This window comes from Schistocerca serialis, chromosome 3 (assembly GCF_023864345.2).
Source record: "Schistocerca serialis cubense isolate TAMUIC-IGC-003099 chromosome 3, iqSchSeri2.2, whole genome shotgun sequence".
Taxonomy (NCBI): domain Eukaryota; kingdom Metazoa; phylum Arthropoda; class Insecta; order Orthoptera; family Acrididae; genus Schistocerca; species Schistocerca serialis.
In genome coordinates, this window is record NC_064640.1 from 445,437,467 (window position 1) to 445,457,422 (window position 19,956).

The window sequence follows — 19,956 nt, forward strand, 5'->3', positions numbered from 1 at the left end:
TAACGGTAATGAGTTATTTTGCAAAATTATATAACTATTAATTGTACAATCTGCACGAAAATGATTTACATTATCAACTTTTACATGAGAAACGTCTTTATGTATTGTCATTTCGAAAATCTGCCCTCTGAATGTAATATGACAGAAGTAGCTGAAATTGCTGAGGGTGCCCCAAAAATTAGCTATTAACAATTTTCACCCTACTCGGCTAAAAACCTCTACATTCCAAATACTGGTGCCATTTAACTCAATTTATTAATTAAAATTTCACCAAATAGTGTGTAATAGAAAATCTTTCAAATTAAAAATTTCAAATGAATATGAAAATAACTAAAACATTTGAAACACCACACTCAAAAAAGTTCAAATTTTTATTTTTCATTTATAATATGTAATTATTTTTCATGCCATTTTAAAAAATCTAATGTTTTATTTTACATTTTTTAAACTATATATATTTTTCTGTTTTAAAGATCTAATAGAATCATTTATTTTATATTATTTAAAAATGTAGAAATTTGTTTACTTAATTTTTAAAAAATTTAATAAAATCTTATTTTTCATTTACAAAAATGTAATAATATTTTTTCCTTAAAAATTATAACAATAAGTCTTATAATATAACTCTCCCATATCCAGAAGCCTGTTCCTTTTTCCATTTTTAAATCACCTAATAAATTATAAGAAATTAAAATATGACTAATTTATGGAACAAATTTAACACAAATACGTGTTCAAAAATTAATTAGCCAACAAAGAAACAACTTCCATTTCGTATTTGCGAGTATTGTTTACACTGATTTGATTCAAAATTAGAGCATTTGAAAAGTATAGAACATAATAAAACTATACAGTACATTAAAGAATTTTATGATGAAGATACATATGAATTTGAATTCCACAGTTATAATAAAAATTTGCTAGAAGTATGAAAAGGAACTGAAAAATCAAACTCTCTTTATTATAGCTTTAAAAGTATTTCTAAATTGAAATATTATTATTAATATTGATTACAAAATCTATTTTATTTCTGATGAAATGATAAAAGGGCTTTATAATTTAACTGAAATTATAAGATTATACTATTGTTTATATGTTTTTTAAAGATTTCTCATTCAATAACCAAAAAATTCAAATCTATTTAAAAATTCTAAAATAACATTGGATGTTATAAGTTAAAATATTTTTTGTCCATAGAAAATTGTACAAGTTTGAGATTCACTAGGAATTCTATCTTTAAAACTACCACACAATTTCACAGCAGTTTTTTTTATTTGCCGCAATACATATCGAAATAATATGCATTTATATCAGTAACCCCTTTTAATTATACTAAGAACGACATCACCTGCACAGGAACTTAAATTAAAAATAACAGTTAAATCTCTGACATTATATCTTTATTATCTTTAAAAAACCTGCCACACTTTTCTAATGGAAAAATTACTTTATTTTCTTTACTTTTTATTTTACCAATATTAGTTATATGTTCTTCCATATAAATTTTTCAAGGAAGAGTCTAAGATAAATTTGATAAAACGATTGAAGAAATATAAGGGAGTGATATTCCTGACATATTATTATTTAATTCTGTGTAGTTATAAAATCCTGTAATTTTTGCAACATAATTGCCAGTTAACTTTTCATTAGATTTGTCATAATATGTAGAGGAATTTGATTCATCAGTTTCAGTAATTGTAAAATTCATATATAAGTGAGTATGATTTGGATAACCCCTACCTATATCAATTTTTTATGAAATTAATATACCTCTAATAGGAACATTTAAATTATCTGAACTATTTTCATTAACATGAAGAGAATAAAATTGATAGTTCTCAATTTTCTTCATTTACATAGGTAACAATTTTAAAAAATTGAATGGAAGAGTTATATAAAATTTATAAATCACATCGATTTTGTATTCCATACATTATTCCTTAAAGAGCTGCACCTGTTAATTTGTCACCAAGTGAAGGGACTTCATATACATTCTTTTTTTCTCATGAATTGTAGTTCTTACCTGCTTTGCGCCTTTTTTATGATTCTTTATTGCTTCTGTATCCAATATCATATTTTTACAGGCTTTGTCTGATAGAGTTGTTCCTTTATAACCTCTCGCTAATCTTTCAACTACTTTTGCTCCTAGACCACTCTAATTACAACAAGTACATGCATTTCAACACATAATTTTCTTATTAAACTATTGACTAATCCTTTCCCACACTATCCTGATTTCCAAAACCTGAGGAAAATAATTCAAAAACCTAATGAAGTAAGTTATTTCTTTTTGATGATAAAAGTCACAAAATTTATTTGTCAACAAGTTTGTTATCCCACCTTTTTCATTACAATCACTTTTATTACCATCTAATTCTTCTCAATGAATACTCATAACTGCTAATCTATTGATTAAACCTCTACCATCATTTATCCAAACATATTCAGTTGATTTTTCCAAATATTTTACTAACCTTCACCTTTTATTTCATCTTATCTTGAATTTAAATATACTAGTAATCTATTGGAAAAATGAACACCTACAATTTCTTTTCTCAAATATTTCTATTTTTTAGCTTTCCTTGATTTTATATGAATTTGGTATATCATCAGAATATAATTCAACTGAAATATATAATATCTGCACATAATATGATAATCCAATCTTATCAAATTTTTTATTCATATCCTCTACAGAAACCTGTTTTTAATTAAATTTTCATTAATCAGTCTGTTCCTTTGTATGTTTTATCCCCAAATGTTAATTTGTCACCATCAAACTGTACTAGTTGTTTACTAATGAATTTAAATGTGCCAATAGGTCTAAATTCAAAAATCGGCTATTCACTGTGGTTGATATCCTGTAACATTCCTTCACTTATATTGACTTTTTTTAAATATTTGATCCTTGGTCTTCATTTTTTATTTTTTCTTTCTTTTGTCCCTTCTTCATATTCATTCAATAGATACTGAATTACTGTTTTGCTAACTGTATAATTTCTACCATATTGTTTAAATGCTGTTATATCATTAAATTATTCTAAATAAGTTGTTGATGAAACATGCCAATTGGTTTTTAACTTCTTTATTTCCCTGAATTGCTTTAGAACTTTATTGGCTATATCTTTGAATATACTAGTAATAGTTAAATTTTTAATGTTTTCATATTGGTTCTAGATTATTTTTCCATTTTTTAATTCTTGTTTCAAATGTTTCTTTATTTTTCTTTTTGTTTAGCATTCTAACAGCCTCTAGATCATATTTTGCTATTATTTCGTCAGGATACATACATTAATTAATTCATTTTTAACATTTTATTTTTAACATTTAGAGTTTATTTTCAAGATTTACTGTTTGTGTTTATCGTTTAATTTTATGTTTTTAAAAATTTTTATTTTACATCTATATTTCGCTTCATAAATTTTTTTGTAGAATCTATTGAAATAAATCGAAATTTATTTGAATTCCAATATTTAGTATACATTTCCTTAAAGTCATCAAATATTAAATCACCACCAACCAATTTATTATATATATTATTTACATTAGTATCAACTTCTCTAAAAATATTTACAAAATTTACTTATATCTTACTAATTCGTTTGGTAATTCTGAATAATTTAGACTAAATAAGAACAATCACTCCTTTACATCTTCCTGTAGTAAAACATTCTCAATCTATGTCTTGACTTTCAGGAAGCAAATTATTTAAAAAAAAAGAATTATTTTCACATTCATCTAATGGTATAATTCCTTCAATATATGCAATAAAAATAACCACTCCTCTATCATCTTTCTTTTCAGTTTTTTAAATATTTTTGTAATTTGCAAGTTTTTTGGCGATATAAAGTTCTAGTATTAATTTATTTTAATTTAATGATCTCAGAACTGAAATACAATTGCCAAACTTTAATACTTTTTCTACTTCTACTTGGTTTGATTATTGGATATGAAATAGAGATTGGTAAAAATTGACCAAGACTATTTTTTAATTTTTTTCTCACAAATTCTTATTTTTGCCTCATAATCTATTTTACTAGTCATTTATTCTAATAATTATTTATTAATTATTACTAAGTTGTATAGTCCAGTTAAATGACAATTCATTAATTCTCAACAAAAGATGAAGTCGCTTTGATTGGTTTTTATATGACTTTTTAAACTCCAAATATTTCATCTAAAAATAATAAATTATGTTGTGATGGACAAACAATAAAAATTTCGGTTGACCAATATAAATTCAAAAGCTTAGAAAAATTTATTCCTATTAGAACAATTCTGAAGCAGAGATAATTTGTAATAAAATAATTACTGAAAGGGATGACAAATTATATGTCGATATAAAAGCTATTATTGGTCAATATTTTGGAATTTTGCAATCAAACCACTCCAGTGAAATAAAAAATTATTACTAATCATTTGAAAAAAATAATTCAATACGAATTAATTGATGTTTAGCCTAATTTAGCAGATGAAATGTTTATAAAATATAACGATTATTCTCATGGAGGAACAGGTATTATTGCTGTTTATAACTACAACTAATAATTTCAGCTGAAATATTTTATCAACCTCATCTATTTCTTATTATTCGTAAAATATTTTAAGATTTAGAAATGTCTTTAATTGGTTGAAATAGTAATATGATTGATTTCAATTGCACTATAGAAGTTATTTTCAGAAATGAATTAGTATTTTTTTAAAAATTAGACAGTTGTATACATTTTTAAATGCAATAATTTTAACAATCTCTGTAATAAATACGTTTTTCTAAATATTAATTTTATTAAATTTATATTAACTTTTTACCAAACATAAACTGTTTTACAATTAATTATACTATGCTGCTGAGTGATGAATGTAAACCTGTTGTTGTGGTCTTCAGTACTGAGACTGGTTTGATGCAGCTCTCCATGCTACTCTATCCTCTGCAAGCATCTTCATCTCCCAGTACTTACTGCAACCTACATCCTTCTGAACGATTTTTACCTTCCACGCTTCACTCCAATGCTAAATCTGTGATCCCTTGATGCCTCAAAACATGTCCTACTAACCTGACCCCTCTTTTTGTCAAGTTGTTCCACAAACGTCTCTTCTCCCCAATTCTATTTAATTCCTCCTCATTAGTTTTGTGATCTACCCATCTAATCTTCAGCATTCTTCTGTAGCACCACATTTCGAAAGCTTCTATTCTCTTCTTGTCCAAACTATTTATCGTCCATGTTTCACTTCCATGCATGGCTACACTCCATACAAATACTTTCAGAAACGACTTCCTGACACTTAAATCTATACTCGATGTTAACAAATTTCTCTTCTTCAGGAACGCTTTCCTTGCCATTGCCAGTCTACATTTTATATCCTCTCTACTTCGACCATCATCAGTTATTTTACTCCCTAAATTGCAAAACTCCTTTACTACTTTAAGTGTCTCATTTCCTAATCTAATTCCCTCAGCACCACGCGACTTAATTTGACTACATTCCATTATCCTCGTTTTGCTTTTGTTGATGTTCATCTTACATCATCGTTTCAAGACACTGTCCATTGCGTTCAACTGCTCTTCCAAGTCCTTTGCTGTCTGTGACAGAATTACAATGTCATCGGCGAACCCCAAACTTATTATTTCTTCTCCATGAATTTTAATACCTACTCCGAATTTTTCTTTTGTTTCCTTTACTGCTTGCTCAATATACAGATTGAATAACATTGGGGAGAGGCTACAACCCTGTCTCACTCCCTTCTCAACCACTGCTTCCCTTTCATGCCCCTCGACTCTTATAACTGCCATCTGGTTTCTGTACAAATTGTAAATAGCCTTACGCTCCCTGTATTTTACTCCTGCCACCTTCAGAATTAGAAACAGAGTATTCCAGTCAACATTGTCAAAAGGTTTCTCTAAGTCTGCAAATGCTAGAAACGTAGGTTTGCCTTTTCTTAATCTTTCTTCTAAGATAAGTTGTAAGGTTAGAATTGCCTCATGTGTTCCATTATTTTTACGGAATCCGAACTGATCTTCCCTGAGGTCTGCTTCTACAAGTTTTTCCATTTGTCTGTAAAGAATTGGTGTTAGTATTTTGCAGCTGTGACTTATTAAACTGATGTAAAGGTTGTGACACGAATTTTCATTTTTTGTTAACACATAATGCAGAAAAGTAATAAATGTACAGAAAAAAGTATAGTGTTACTGCAGAAAAAATTGTACCTGTAATCTTCAAAAACAGTAAATGGAAATTGCAACAACAATGGATAAATTTCAAGCTCATGGTTGGGGCTTGAGATTAAATAAAATTGTTGGAGTACAGTTAACAATTAATACACATGTTCCTTTATGAGCCTTCTCTTACATGGAATTACCAGAAGAAATAAAACAAAAACTGTTTTATATAATGTAAAAAATAATGATCAAAAATGATTTCTCCGGTCTAAAGTCTGTGCATTAAGTCTACTAATAGAGAGAAATGCAAAAATTCCTACAGAAAAAGTAATTATAAAGAGTTAAAAAAAATTGAAGAAAAAAATAAGTAATATTTCGTTACCTGCTGGATTTACTAATATTCCGAACATTGAAACTATAAATAATATATATATATTAATATTTGTTCTTTCGATAAATATATCAAGTATATCCATTAATAATAACAAATTCTAAGAAAGAAAACACATTAATTTATTACATTTCAAAATGGAAAATAATTCTCTCTACAGCGAGAGTCATCTATACTTGCTTCAAGTGAAGCTAATAAACACAGGTTAAAAACTTATTTGTCATATAAGTTTTTACATTTTAATAACAAACGAAAGTTAGATGAGCACCAAAATAACTGTTTAATTGGTAAACCAATAGAAGCAGAACTACCAGAAAAAGATCAAAATTTAAAATTTAAAAATTATGAATTTAGCGCAAAAAGTTTCTTTTGTTATTTATGCAGATTTTAAAAGTTTATTATTAAAAATAGCTAATTGTCAGTGTGATCCAGAAAATTCTCTTACTACAAATATCATCAGCATTTGCTAAGTTGTTTTTGTTATTATACTAAATATATAAACAGACATTATAAAAATCTGGTTGTTTACTGTTGATCAAATAGCCATAAATATTTATAGAATATATTAAAAAGAAATTAGGAAAATTTATTGTGAAGTTGGAAAAACGTAACCGTTAACTTCTGAAGAATAACAAATACATGCTAAACCTAAAATCTGTTCTTTGCTTTGAAAACTTAAACAGAAAATAATAAAAAATTCTGTCATCACAATCATTTGACTGGAAAATATATAAAACCATTATGCTGTAAATGTAATTTTCATTTAAAACATTATGCTTTTGTACTAAAATATATAAATAACTGATCAAGATATGATTCTCATTTATCCTTGACCACACTAGGTACAATCAGGCAATGTTGCTTTCGATGTTTGGCCTTCCTTTGCGTCCAAATTTGTTTATCCTTTCCCTCAGACTAACTTTCCAGCTACTTTAAAATCGTCCTTAATCACAATTATCCATTTAATTGGCTCAGTTTTGGACCTAATTCTGCTTTTGTAAAATTCTACTGTTTGTTTGGGAAACTTAGTGGGTGTCATTCTTTAATGTGACCATAAATATCTGCGTATTTTTCTATTTCCTTGTTACCTCTCAGCATATAAGTTTCTCTATCAGTAATTTTGAGGTGAAATGTTTTCCTCATAATCTTTCTTTCTTCCTTTGGAATTTCTTCAGTATACCATGTTCTATTTAAAATTAAAGTTTCTGCTCCATAAAGATGTTCACAAATGATTAGTGTTGTAATGCCTAAGTTTATTGAATTTAGAAGGAGATTTTTTTATTACAAATATTTTATGTTAATTGACTACAGTTGCCATTTTTTGACAGTGAGATTTGTTTGCGGCCTTTTCCAGGCCGTTTTCTTGCATGTATCCCCCAAGTATTTAAACAGAGAAACCTGTTTATCTTTCCATATTTCGTGTTGAAAATCGTTGGCTTGTCTGTTGCATGTCTCATATTCCATCTTTTCGAATGATATTTCTATTCCTATTTTTTCCAAAATTGCTATAAGAATTTCGATTTGTTTTTGAGCTGTGGTAATATACCTACTTAAAATTGACAGATCATTTGAAAAGGTGAGGGCAGTTCATAGAGGAACTTGATTATGATAGAAAAAAATTAATTTAACGACAAATAACGAAAATAAGTACATTAATTTAAAAGAAATTGTAAATTTGTAAATAACATTTATTAATACATTTGGAATTATAGACTCATAAACTGATAAACTTTCTTCAAAGTTAAGAAAGTAACAAATGATAATATTTGAAATTTTTGATGAAAGAACTAATAAATTCAGTAATTAGAAGGGAATTTATTCTTATGATTATATGAACAATTAGAAAAAATTCGAAGAACACAGCTTCCACCAAGAAAGTGAGCTTTATGAGTGTGAAGGAAGTTGTGAGAATCATAAAAATTGACAATTACTTTGTGAAAAATTTAATATAAGGATATCATGATTTATATCTTAAAAGTGCTGTTTTATTGTTAGTTTATATCTTTGAGAGTTACAAGCATAACATGATGTAATAGGAGCAACGATGTATAAGGCATAATCTTTTACCAAGTAAAAGTAAGTTATAATGCACCTAGTATATCTACAGATATGACTTGTTCCTACATCAAAATCACAAGTCTCACTAACGTATCCATTGTATGTCCGTAAAGTAAGTTATAGTGCACCTATTACATCTACAGATATGACTTGTTTCTACATCAAAATCACAAGTGTCACTAATGTATCCAATGTATGAAACTTGAAAATGGCCTAAGGCCGAAATTGTACAATCATACAGGAAATAAAGAAAATTGCAGCTGAAGGCTTCAAGGAATCATTAAAAAAATTTATCACAGCTGTGGACCCTATCAAATTGAAAACTATAAATAAAAGTATACTATTTAAATCCGTCTTGGTGTTGTACAGCATCTAGGTTATCTTTTGATGTGATGTTAAAAATGACTGAGCAGTCAGTTCAGTTATTACATGACTATGACTTGTTTTAATAGTTGGAAAATAAATAAATGATGTTATATTCGAATGTAGTAAAACATATTTTAAAACAAATAATAAATATAAATGAATTTTTTAAAAATATTATACCAAATTTCTTTAAAAAATTTGATGCAAATGGTTTATATTGTTATACTATGAGCCAGCATTTAGCATATTGTGGATCTGAATGTGGTGAACCAAACAAAAGTGAAATTGGGTACGAACAAAACAATACACATTGGAACATTTTTTCTCCTATACACACCAGCTATGTTTAATCAAGTTCATGTATTTCTACTGGGAATATTCCCTTGTTAGTTTTTCTCATATCGTATGCTGTCCAAGCTATGATTACAATATAGTTGTTATTTACAGTCTACTTTCGGTTTATCGAGCATATTTCACACTAAATGCTATATTATAATGTTAAATAACCTAATACCTGACAATGCATATATCCACTATAGATCATAGGTTTTAGGTGCAATTCAACGAAATCACATAGACACGCCAGCTGTCATCAGGTGGCTGTCAGCCAGTGGAGAAAAAATTGTTCTGATCACAACAGACAGTCACAGGCTCTCTCACAGAAATTTTTTCCAAGCCTTTACTGCTACTCATGAGATAGAAAGTGAAGTAGATTATCCCTGGGTTTACAAGAGATTGACACTGTTAGCAGACATAAAATGTGTGGTTAAAAATTTACAGAAAAGTGGGCTAAATAAAATATATCTTCTCTTGCATTCCATGATGTTTTTCAAGAACTGATACTGCAGCAGAGTAGCTGACGTGGAAGGCAACACTTGCTGTAGAAACTTCTGTCTGTATTTGTGTAGATGGCCATTAAGTGATTTTTATTTCAGTGATTTAAAAATTAAGCTGAATGATCTCTAAATGTAGGTGAGGCAGCTGGTGACCGAAGATTGGATCGAACAAGGGAATGACTGTATTGAAAAGGCTGTAATCCACTCAAGGGCCTCTATGAGTCAGAATTCTCATCTAGTCTGCATACCTGTGTTCCGAAAAAATCATGACCCAGGCATGTGTGCAATTCAGTGGTCTGGTGGATTGCTGCTAGATTCCTCTGCCTGTAGTCTGAGTTCGATTCCTACTTCAAGAGACCACTCTTAATGGGCACAAACAGATCCTGTTAATCGGATGATGCCAACTGAAGAACATAGGATTGCACTGTGATTCTAGATTCACATAAAACATGATGTTCCTTTGTGATCGTCTAGACGTTAGGTTGGGCCACAGCTAATTTGGAAGTCTTGGTGTGTAGAAATCCTTTCAGCATTAAGCTTTGTTACACTAGTAGCATTACCTCAGTTAATGAATCAGTCGTCATATACGGTCACCGGGGACTTATTCCATCTTTTATCTGAACTTGAGATGTTGAAAATATTGGTGCTGAACAACAGTTTGAACTCATATCTTCTCCTTCTTGGAGTTTCGTCCCTTTGTGGTGATACAGTTCCGTCTATTCCTTGTTTGCTCAAGATTGCTAATTTCTCAAGGTTTCCTTGTAAGGTATGTCTATAGGTTTGAATCCTAGTCTCCACAAAAATTTGTAATATTTTTTTCATGTTTTAGCAAGTACACACCTAACTGCTGGCGGAAAATAATTTTTATTTTTAGGGCCTATTCATTCCTTGTCAACAATAACGACATGTTATGGCTTCGACTGCCATCAGATACTGAAATTTTCATCACATCCTTTCAAGTTCAAATATGTCACTGCTAACTATTGGTGGAAAAGAATTCGGTATTTAATGTCTCTTCACGTGTAATCACTATGACATATACCGGTTTCTACTTCTAGTCAGCACTGAATTCTTCGTCATTCTAGTTCAAACATTAGCACATCTCACTACTGGTGAAAGAAACCAATATTAATGTGCATTTGTGGCTAGAAAATAACGACGATAGGTGACCAGTTCCATCCCCAGGAAAGCAAAAATTATTCTTTTGTCATTTCAGGTCCAGACTTCTTGCTACTACTGAAAAATATTCGATATTCAATATTTGATTTTACCTAGTTAACAATCCGATTAGGTGCTAAGTTCTAACCACCATCCAACCCAAAACCTTATATCACGTTATTTAATGTTTATTTCAAGTGAAATTATTTTGGAAATTGTTGGTAAGTTCCTATGCAACCAAACTGCTGAGGTCATCGCTCCCTAAGCTTGCACACTACTTTATCTAACTTAGACCCACTTACGCTAAGGAAGGATAACACACACAGCCATGCTCAAGGGGGTAGTCGAACCTCCGATGGGGGGGGGGGGGGAGCCGTGTGAACTGTGGATAGGCACCTCAGTGTTGTAAAGTGAATTAATCCGTATTTTATCGTTTGTCATTTGATTTCAAGTTCGAATTTGCTAACTGATATTGCTTAAAAACAGGTATATCACATTTCCTTATGACTCGACACAATGATGATGAGTCCTTCATTTGAGTGTTTGTCAAGCACGAAAGCTTTGCCTAGTTAGGATTGCGTATAGGTGCTGGGTTTGAATCCATATCCGGAACAAAACAACTCATAGTGTCATTTAAAGATCAATCAAAAGTACAAATAGTTGCTTGTGAATAATTTAGATGTTTATTGTTATTTTGTATTCGATATCAATGATGATGGTTGACTTTCAGACTGCTTATAGATCCAAGTGCCATCATGAGCACAGTGAAATAATGGTGAGATTCCCATAGAGCTATTGTGGTTGTTACATGCAGTTTTTGTAAGTGGTTATTCACTTAAGCAAGTTATGAAAAACTGCTTGTCAAGTAGCTGACGGTTAATTGGTAGCTGGAAAACCTTTTACAGCCTAAGAATGTTTCTAATTACTGTAGAGCTCCAGGAGTCAAGATATTTTCTAAAATCTCCCATTCGCAAAAAAATTTGTTTGAATAAGTATTATGGAGCGATTTATGTGACAAACACATGGACATTTAGTTGTCTCAGATAGTAGCGAGGGTTACAAAATTTTAGAAATGTCAGTAATTGTAATAAATATGAGTTTATAAACGTCAAGAACTGTTTCTTCTCTAATAACATGTTTCTTGATATTTGCAGTATCATGGTACTAACTTACATCAGGACTCATCATCATACAGAGAAGTGTTGTCTAGTGATCACTTATGGTAACTGTTTTGTATAGTCAGATGAGTGTGCCAAAAGGAGATTAGAGGAACAGCAAGAAAGTTACGTTATGTGAGCTCCATGGAAATCAGCCAGAACGCAATTCATATCTTTCAGATGCTTTTCATCACGATAGTACATGTAGGACGACACAATGAAATTCTTTTCCAGGAGTCAACTCGACTATAAAAAGAAGAACATGGCAAATATCAGGCTGCAAAACAGTGCATTATTTATTGTCAGTCTCTTCAGAGTAACCCCAAGTAGTACTTCAGACCTAAAAAATGAATATTCGCCACTGTTACAAGTGAAGAGCAACATAATCCTGACGTCAGTGAACCACAAAATACAGGTTTCTGTTTAAATATGTAACGTTTTAATTGTTCGGATGACGATGCAATACAAAGTATACAGCGTGGACTTACAGCTTCAGTGGTGCCGAGGTGATTCCACAAGTAAAATAGGGAAGAGAATTTATATAAAAGTCTGTCAATAAGTTTCTGTAAGAATGCCACACTAACCCCTTGTCTTCATGTCAGTGTGTATATACCCACATATAAGAAGTTCTGGGTTGCATGGGATGCATATATGCAGTAGCAACGACCGTTAATGGAAACTTTTTAATTGTCCTTTACGCTAACTGTATCGGATAGCAAAATGAAAATTTCGTAGTCGCCCGAAACAATCACGGTTTCAACGAACAGTGTTGGTGAAATGAAATTACAACTGTATGGATGTGTCTGCTCTAATGGAGACATGGAAGCTGCAATGCTCTTAATGTACTGTTCTACATGGTTTGAGGCAGATTGTGTTGCATATATTTTTCTGCATGATTATCACACCAGTGTAGAGACTAGCCATTTTCAAAATAGTTGAACTTACCCCTGGCTGCGAAACTGATGGCTATCGTTAGAAGCTTTAGATTTTAACCGACTTTGGTGCAAAAAATTAGCAAAAATTTTATAAGATGACCCTTAATTAATGTGAACCTTGTATGAAGCAGTCAGAAAATTCGTTTACAGTGTATGTAGCAAAATAATTTTGTATGTTCTGGGACACTAAGACAACTTTAAACTAAATTCTGTACTTTATAAGTAAAACAACTGCTTTTTAAAAATTCAGTACATTTAATTAAGTAAACTGATTTAAAACATTAACTAAATACCTGATTTTTACAATAACTAAACTAATTATAATAACCAACTGATTTATAACTAAATTATTTAATTTACAACACGATTTAAACACGATAACAAGAATTATTTAACAAAAGTAAGTTTTCTTTTTAAATTAACACTGTAAATGTAAGTAAATTAATAAAAATGTATTAGTTAAAAAACAAATTGTATTTAAAAATCACATTGTGAAGGTAAGTAAATTAGTTGAAATGTGTTAGTTAACAAAAATAATTATTTGTAAAAAATCACATTATGAAGGTAAGTAAATTAATTAAAACCTATTAGTTAACAATGGTAAATATTTTAAAATTTTCACTTTTATTTTTTCTATCTTTCTTAAAATGTTTCAGTAATGTATTTAAGTATGAATTTTACACTTTTATAAATTTTTTTAAGTTTTTTGTTCATTGAAATAGAAGCAAATATCAATAATTTAAAATTTTCTGTAAGTAATCAATGTTGTGCATCATATGCAAGATTCTTTGTACCATATACAATTACAAAAGCAAGTGTATCATTTGGAATTTTATGATTAAAAGTTGCACAAAGTTTCATATTTGCTTTTTGTGTAGTTATAAAATTCTCCTATGTCACATATTTATTACATGAATTGGATAATTAGTTATAAAACTAAATGGATTAATATCAATATCTGATTTTAGTAAAGTAATTCTTTTAAAATCAAGAAATGCAACCTATGTTTTTAGAAAATTATTTAGTGGATTAATATTACACTTTTCATGAGGAAATACCTCATTTTTACTATTTTTTAAATATATATTCTCTAGTTTAACATTATCAAATGATGATGAATCAACTAACTGATTATTTTTACGATTTGTCTGAAATACAACAAAATTAAAATATGGCATATGAATTTCTACAGGGTAATAGTAATTTATTGTATCTAGTTAAAATTGTTTTTACCAGATAATCAAGCAAATTCTTCTGTTTGAAGTTCATAAAAAGAAATAGGAATTTTAGGACTTTTTAAAATTTTTCCACATTGTTCAAGTTCGTAATTTGGTTAATATTTAACAACTGGTGCACGTATTTAAATATGTTCTATAATAATTTTACCTTCTTTAGGATGTGTATTTTTAATTTCAAAACCAGCATCATTTTTATCAAACCAACGTAGAATTGCATCTCCAGAATATGAACTACATGTAAAAATTACAGTTAAGTTTCCTTCAAACATAATTTCTTTATAATCTTAAAGAAAATCCACTGAGCATTGACAATGGATATAATAGTTCATTTTCTTACTATTTATTTTTCCTGTATTAAGAATATATCCTTCTACCCTTATTTTGTCAGTAACAGATGAAGTTAGATGTAGTAAAACTGTTGACGAAACAAAATGTTGTTCAATTCTAGATAAAATATTATTTCCTTTTTTATTGTTATAAGGACTAACAATTTAATTAAATAATTATCAATTAATTTTTATTTCAGTTCCCATCATGCATTGTATGAAACGTCCCCTTAGAACAATTATACATTATACATTAAGAAAAGGAAATTCATTAAAAATTTTGGAAATGGTGAGGGTTTTAATAATATTAATGAAAATAAAATTAATTAATCAGATAAACCAATAAGAAACCATTTTGAAAGAAGAAATGTTGTTTCAATTGGTATAGATGATTTATGGCAAGCTGATCTAGTTGGAATAGATTCAGGAAATTTAAAATGTATTTTATAAATAAACAAAGCTTATAAATATTTATTAACAATAATTGATGTTTCTTTCAAAATATGCATTTGCTGTTCCTATTAAAGATAAAAAAGCTAAAAATATAGCTGATGCTTTTCAAAAAATTATCATAGTTAGAAAGCCAAATAATTTACAAACAGAATATGGTAAAGAATTTTCTAAGAAAGATTTTCGAGAAGTAATGAAGAAATATAACATTAATCATTATTGAACTTTTTCAGAATTAAAAGCATCTGTTGTCGAATGATTTAACAGAACACTTAAAGATAAACTGTGGAAATAATTTGTTTTACAAGGATATTATTAATTGTTACATTTACTGAAAAAATGAATTGATGACTACAATAACACAAAACATTGCACAATAAAAATTAAACCAATAGAAGTTGTGAAAAAATTTCAAAATAAGTAATATTATATCTCACGAAAATGCTAAAGTTGAAAAAGGAGATAAAGTTAGAAGTAGTAAACTTCAAAATCTTCTTGAAAAAAGACATACAGCAATTGGTCAACAGAAATATTCGAAAATGAAAATTTATTTAATCTAATCCCATTATATATAAATTAAAAGATATTAATGGAAATTTTTATGAACAAGAACTACAGAAAACAAAATATCTAGACCATTATAATTATCCGGGCTGTTATGCTGTGGTCGGTTGATGAATTCTGTGGTGATTCCCAACGTTTCGTCTCCGACTGCGGGAGACATCTTCAAGGGGGTCTGTAGCTTGATGGAAGGTCCAACACACACACTGGCTCGTGTGTTGGACCTTCCATCAAGCTACGGAACCCCTTGAAGATGTCTCCCGCTGTCGGAGACGAAACGTTGGGAATCACCACAGAATTCATCAACCGACCACGGCATAACAGCCCGGATAATTCTAATGGACATGATATTTCCGGCCATGAAAGTTTACATTTTAGTATAAAATATCTAGACATATACTTAGTTGAAAAACTTTTAAGAAAGAAAGGTAATTAACTTTATGTTAAATGGTAAGGTTTTGATAATTCACACAACAGTTGGATAAATAAAGATAAAGTAATTTTATATAGAACTAGTTTCCTATTTAGTTTAACAATCAGGTAGTTTAATATTTACTTTAACAATCAATTAATTTTTACATAAGTTTAAAATATCTCCATCAAATTTTGAATTGGAACATCTTTCGATTCAATTATCTCATCTTTTACTTTAATCCTTTCGTCTTTTTTGTTAATACTTTCATCTTTCATTTTAATTCTATCTTTTATTTTTATTATTTCATTGTTTATTTTATTCAATGTTTGTAGATTTTGTATACAAAATTCATGGTGTTTTATTTGTTCTTAGTAAAAAGTTTCCTTTAATATAGAAACATTATATACATAAAAAATTATATTAATGTTGTTGTTGTTGTTGTGGTCTTCAGTCCTGAGACTGGTTTGATGCAGCTCTCCATGCTACTCTATCCTGTGCAAGCTTTTTCATCTCCCAGTACCTACTGCAACCTACATCCTTCTGAATCTGCTTAGTGTATTCATCTCTTGGTCTCCCTCTACGATTTTTACCCTCCACGCTGCCCTCCAATACTAAATTGGTGATCCCTTGATGCCTCAGTACATGTCCTACCAACCGATCCCTTCTTCTGGTCAAGTTGTGCCACAAACTTCTCTTCTCCCCAATCCTATTCAATACTTCCCCATTAGTTATGTGATCTACCCATCTAATCTTCAGCATTCTTCTGTAGCACCACATTTCAAAAGCTTCTATTCTCTTCTTGTCCAAACTATTTATCGTCCATGTTTCACTTCCATACATGGCTACACTCCATACGAATACTTTCAGAAATGACTTCCTGACACTCAAATCAATACTGGATGTTAACAAATTCCTCTTCTTCAGAAACGCTTTCCTTGCCATTGCCAGCCTACCTTTTATATCCTCTCTACTTCGACCATCATCAGTTATTTTGCTCCCCAAATAGCAAAACTCCTTTACTACTTTAAGTGCCTCATTTCCTAATCTAATTCCCTCAGCATCACCCGACTTAATTAGACTACATTCCATTATCCTTGTTTTGCTTTTGTTGATGTTCATCTTATATCCTCCTTTCAAGACACTGTCCATTCCATTCAACTGCTCTTCCAAGTCCTTTGCTGTCTCTGACAGAATTACAATGTCATCGGCGAACCTCAAAGTTTTTATTTCTTCTCCATGAATTTTAATACCTACTCCGAATTTTTCTTTTGTTTCCTTTACTGCTTGCTCAATATACAGATTGAACAACATCGGGGAGAGGCTACAACCCTGTCTTACTCCCTTCCCAACCACTGCTTCCCTTTCATGTCCCTCGACTCTTATAACTGCCATCTGGTTTCTGTACAAATTGTAAATAGCCTTTCGCTCCCTGTATTTTACCCCTGCCACCTTTAGAATTTGAAAGAGAGTATTCCAGTCAACATTGTCAAAAGCTTTCTCTAAGTCTACAAATGCTAGAAACGTAGGTTTGCCTTTCCTTAATCTTTCTTCTAAGATAAGTCGTAAGGTCAGTATTGCCTCACGTGTTCCAGTGTTTCTACGGAATCCAAACTGATCTTCCCCGAGGTTGGCTTCTACTAGTTTTTCCATTCGTCTGTACAGAATTCGTGTTAGTATTTTGCAGCTGTGACTTATTAAGCTGATAGTTCGGTAATTTTCACATCTGTCAACACCTGCTTTCTTTGGGATTGGAATTATTATATTCTTCTTGAAGTCTGAGGGTATTTCGCCTGTTTCATACATCTTGCTCACCAGATGGTAGAGTTTTGTCAGGACTGGCTCTCCCACTGCCGTCAGTAGTTCCAATGGAATATTGTCAACTCCGGGGGCCTTGTTTCGACTCAGGTCTTTCAGTGCTCTGTCAAACTCTTCACGCAGTATCATATCTCCCATTTCATCTTCATCTACATCCTCTTCCATTTCCATAATATTGTCCTCAAGTACATCGCCCTTGTATAGACCCTCTATATACTCCTTCCACCTTTCTGCTTTCCCTTCTTTGCTTAGAACTGGGTTTCCATCTGAGCTCTTGATATTCATACAAGTCGTTCTCTTATCTCCAAAGGTCTCTTTAATTTTCCTGTAGGCGGTATCTATCTTACCCCTAGTGAGATAGGCCTCTACATCCTTACATTTGTCCTCTAGCCATCCCTGCTTAGCCATTTTGCACTTCCTGTCGATCTCATTTTTGAGACGTTTGTATTCCTTTTTGCCTGCTTCATTTACTGCATTTTTATATTTTCTCCTTTCATCAATTAAATTCAATATTTCTTCTGTTACCCAAGGATTTCTACTAGCCCTCATCTTTTTACCTACTTGATCCTCTGCTGCCTTCACTACTTCATCCCTCAAAGCTACCCATTCTTCTTCTACTGTATTTATTTCCCCCATTCCTGTCAATTGCTCCCTTATGCTCTCCCTGAATCTCTGTACAACCTCTGGTTCTTTTAGTTTATCCAGGTCCCATCTCCTTAAATTCCCACCTTTTTGCAGTTTCTTCAGTTTTAATCTACAGGTCATAACCAATAGATTGTGGTCAGAGTCCACATCTGCCCCTGGAAATGTCTTACAATTTAAAACCTGGTTCCTAAATCTCTGTCTTACCATTATATAATCTATCTGATACCTTTTAGTATCTCCAGGGTTCTTCCATGTATACAACCTTCTTTCATGATTCTTAAACCAAGTGTTAGTTATGATTATGTTGTGCTCTGTGCAAAATTCTACCAGGCGGCTTCCTCTTTCATTTCTGTCCCCCAATCCATATTCACCTACTATGTTTCCTTCTCTCCCTTTTCCTACACTCGAATTCCAGTCACCCATGACTATTAAATTTTCATCTCCCTTCACTATCTGAATAATTTCTTTTATTTCATCATACATTTCTTCAATTTCTTCGTCATCTGCAGAGCTAGTTGGCATATAAACTTGAACTACTGTAGTAGGTGTGGGCTTCGTATCTATCTTGGCCACAATAATGCGTTCACTATGCTGTTTGTAGTAGCTTACCCGCATTCCTATTTTCCTATTCATTATTAAACCTACTCCTGCATTACCCCTATTTGATTTTGTGTTTATAACCCTGTAGTCACCTGACCAGAAGTCTTGTTCCTCCTGCCACCGAACTTCACTAATTCCCACTATATCTAACTTCAACCTATCCATTTCCCTTTTTAAATTTTCTAACCTACCTCTCCGATTAAGGGATCTGACATTCCACGCTCCGATCCGTAGAACGCCAGTTTTCTTTCTCCTGATAACGACATCCTCTTGAGTAGTCCCCACCTGGAGATCCGAATGGGGGACTATTTTACCTCTGGAATATTTTACCCAAGAGGACGCCATCATCATGTAATCATACAGTAAAGCTGCATGCCCTCGGGAAAAATTACGGCTGTAGTTTCCCCTTGCTTTCAGCCGTTCGCAGTACCAGCACAGCAAGGCCGTTTTGGTTATTGTTACAAGGCCACATCAGTCAATCATCCAGACTGTTGCCCTTGCAACTACTGAAAAGGTTGCTGCCCCTCTTCAGGAACCACACGTTTGTCTGGCCTCTCAACAGATACCCCTCCGTTGTGGTTGCACCTACGGTACGGCTATCTGTATCGCTGAGGCACGCAAGCCTCCCCACCAACGGCAAGGTCCATGGTTCATGGGGGGGGTTATATAGAAATAATTTTATTAATTTTATAAATAAAAATTTTTATTACATTTTTTAATAACTTATTATTACCATATGGTAATGTATATATCTTACTTTCCAATACATATCTTTTATTATCATGAGGACTGATTGCTTTTTTGTTTATTTGCATTGTATATATTTCATGTATTTCACTTTTATTTAA